Source organism: Octopus bimaculoides, chromosome 18 (genome assembly GCF_001194135.2).
Source record: "Octopus bimaculoides isolate UCB-OBI-ISO-001 chromosome 18, ASM119413v2, whole genome shotgun sequence".
Taxonomy (NCBI): domain Eukaryota; kingdom Metazoa; phylum Mollusca; class Cephalopoda; order Octopoda; family Octopodidae; genus Octopus; species Octopus bimaculoides.
This window is the reverse complement of record NC_068998.1, coordinates 10,525,462-10,528,863: the sequence shown is the minus strand read 5'-3', so window position 1 is coordinate 10,528,863 and position 3,402 is coordinate 10,525,462.

Genomic DNA, 3,402 nt, shown 5'->3' with positions numbered 1-3,402 from the left:
ATATATATATATATATATATATACATATATACATATGCATATGTGTGTGTAGATATAGACATACACATATATGTATGTATATAATAGTTGTGTCCATTTACTTTTCAGCTGTCTGTATATAAAATATACATATATTCATGCACACATGCGTACACTTATACACACTTCCTATCACTGAATATTCTTATATATATAGCCACCGTACACGTAAAAAAATTTTTTCCTTTTTGTCACCCACCTACCCTCCCCCACCAAACCTTATTTATTTTTGACATATTATTTCAACCTATTTCCAAGTACTCATTTTCACATAATTATTTTCATGTAATTAATTAATTATAGAAAGAAATTATCTTTTGTTTTTTATTAAATCGAGTAATTTTACGAAATTCACCAAATTTTATTTTTTCTTGTTTTCTTTTCTCCATTGTTTTTTTTTTGTGTTTCCTATATTTTTTCTTCTTATTTCTTTTTATATGATTATTATTATTGTTATTGTTGATTGGTGGATTTTGGTTGGTTTTGTTTTTTTTTTAGTCGGAAACAATGTTGTGGTTATTATTGTTATTGTCATAAACAGACAAGGCAGCGAGCAAGCAGAATCGTTACTGCGCCGAACACAATGCTCGGCAGCTTATATTTTCTCTCTGTGCATTCTGAATTCAGACCCTACCGAGGTCGACTTTGCTTTTCATCCATTCGGGGCCGTTAAAATAAAATGCATCTCAAGTACTAGGGTCGACGTAAGTGGTTTCCCCAAACTTGTTGACCTTGTGCCAAATTTTGAAACAATTATTACAAAGAAAGAAAAAAAAGGTCAAGCCCTACTAGAGTCGTAAGGGCACCGTCGTGACGTACGGGGTGTCTTGGGTACTTTTGGACTTGACGGAGCCCATGATTGTTCAGCTGTATTCACAGCCAATATCTTGCAGAAGAAAGAAAAAAAGAATTAACTCCAGTACAGCACCGGTACTTTTTTTTTTATCGATCCTGAAGGAATGAAATGTAAAATTGACCTCACCAGAATTTGAACTCAGAACGCCAGAGTGCTTACTGCAAGGCAATCTGTCCGCCATTACTCCCACTCCAACGATTCTGCCGAGTTGACATTGGTGAGAATTGAATTCAGGTCGCCGGAATAATTACCGTACAGCAACTTATCCGATGCTCTAATGATCCTACCAATTGGCCGCCTAAATAAGAAAAAGGATCAGCAGTATTGTTATGTATGCATAGTGTACACATAAAAAATCTTGATTAATCGAAGTGTCCATCGCTTGCTGAGGAAGATAACCAAAGACCTAGTGACTACTGTTAAAGCTCTCAAATAAGTAAATAAATAAATAAATAAATAAACGGAGAGCTGAGATAATTTCAAGAAACCAAGTATTAATTTCTAAATTAATTCAGATGCTCCGATAAAAAAAAGACGAAGTTTGCTTACATGTAAGGGAGAGCACTGGACATTTTTCGCTCTGTTAAACCTCGTCAGCACAATAGAGTCTAACCAAGCCTGCAGACCATTCGTTAGATTTTTTCATACAGAAGATAAAAGCAACGAATAATTTTTTGGCCAAGATAGTTTCGATAATTCATGGCGCTCATTGTTAATATTAACTTTTCCTGGCTCAAGGAAAAATTTGATCGCAAAGCCACCAGTTAACGAAACATTTGTTAACAAAATCCTTAGAATAGTTGGCATAAATGTCCTGCTGTATTTATTTGCTGACCTTTTACGCTGTACATTCAAATTCTGTGGTGATCACCCTTTCGATATCGATAAAAACAAAGTAGCAGTCAAGTACTGGGGCTAATTTATTTGACGGTTACCTCCCAAAATTTCTATCTTCTGGTACCTGTTTCAAATCAGTTATACAGAGCTTCTGAAGGCCCTGGAAGTTCTTCTTTGGTTTAGTATGTATTTACAACTAAGGGGAATGAGTCAGTGATAGTTTAAGCATTTATATGGAGACAATACGAACTGCCGACCTTTTGATCAGATGAGCACCAATTCATCTTTATATATCTAACTGTGAACCTAGTCACATGTCTCTATGGTTAAGAAGCTTATTTCACAACTCTGTGGTCCCACTGCGTAAGGTTGAATTAGGTAACCACGGACCGAACTAAGCCTTGTACGTAAAATTAGATCAATGGAAACAGTAAGGAAACTTGTTGTATCAAATGAACAAGTCTTTGGATGGTCGGCTTAATTTGTTGCTCTGTTTGACACTGCTATCTCAACCTTGGGTGCCTCTCACAGAATTTATTCTGTTGCAAAAGTCTTCTCCGGTCTATGAAAAGCTCCATATCTTGATGTATCACCTCCTCCTCCTTCCCATCCTACTGGATCAACCCACGAATCATGGTTTCTTCCTTCCTTTCCTCTTAATATCCCCGGAAGCTCAACAAAAGGTCATGGACGCTACTTTTTCTCCTCCAAGCGATAAAACACAGCCATGAGAGAATAACATGACAAATATGAAAGAATGAAACAAAATCCACACACTTTAGAACAGAAATGATATTCAATGCTCTATAGTCTTGGATATCGTTTCCTGGCATTTATGATGTCTTTTCTTTATCCAGACGAAACTACACGAAACTTCTCAGGAACAAAACACTTGAATACTGATGCTTCATTACATTTTATGCCTAACTATTCATCGAATGTTTAACTGAGATAGCAAAACTTTGTTAAAATTGGAGAAAATATTATTATTATTATTATTATTGCAGAACAAGAAAGTTTTCCACTTCATATATGTCCGCAAGGTAACTTGATAAATTTATCTCTCAATTCAATATGTATTAACGATTCAATATGTCTGTCATGTTACCTTAGCGCTATGTCGTTTATAGCAATTTTACTGATAGTTTTGCGTTGGCGAGGTGGAAGCGTATGTAAGATACTGGGGAAATGGACTCTTTTAAAGAAAAGAACTTAATCTGGTTTCTTCGTTTTGCTACAGTTTTCTGAATTACTCGTCATAGAAAGGTGTCGTGAATTACAGTCGAAGATATCTGCTAGCTTATATCAATCCTCATCGTTCTTCCTCAATAAGAACGTTGAATCTATCTTGAGTTTTATTCATATGAAGATTTAGACACTGCACAACAAGTTAATGGAACATTTATTATCGTACTGTCAGGAATATAATATATCTTGTTTGTAGTGAGGCCGACTAGTGATATATAGGTAAGATTCAACTAATATACTCAATGTATATACCGTAATAAGAAAAAAACCATTATCAGTGTTAATGACTAGTCATGTGACTCTACTAGGCATATTTATATATATATAATGAATTAAAACATTCGAATAAATAGACGACACAAAGGCGGACAAGAAAAACAACAATTAGAAGGACAGGCAAAAAAAGACGGGTCATTGGTGGC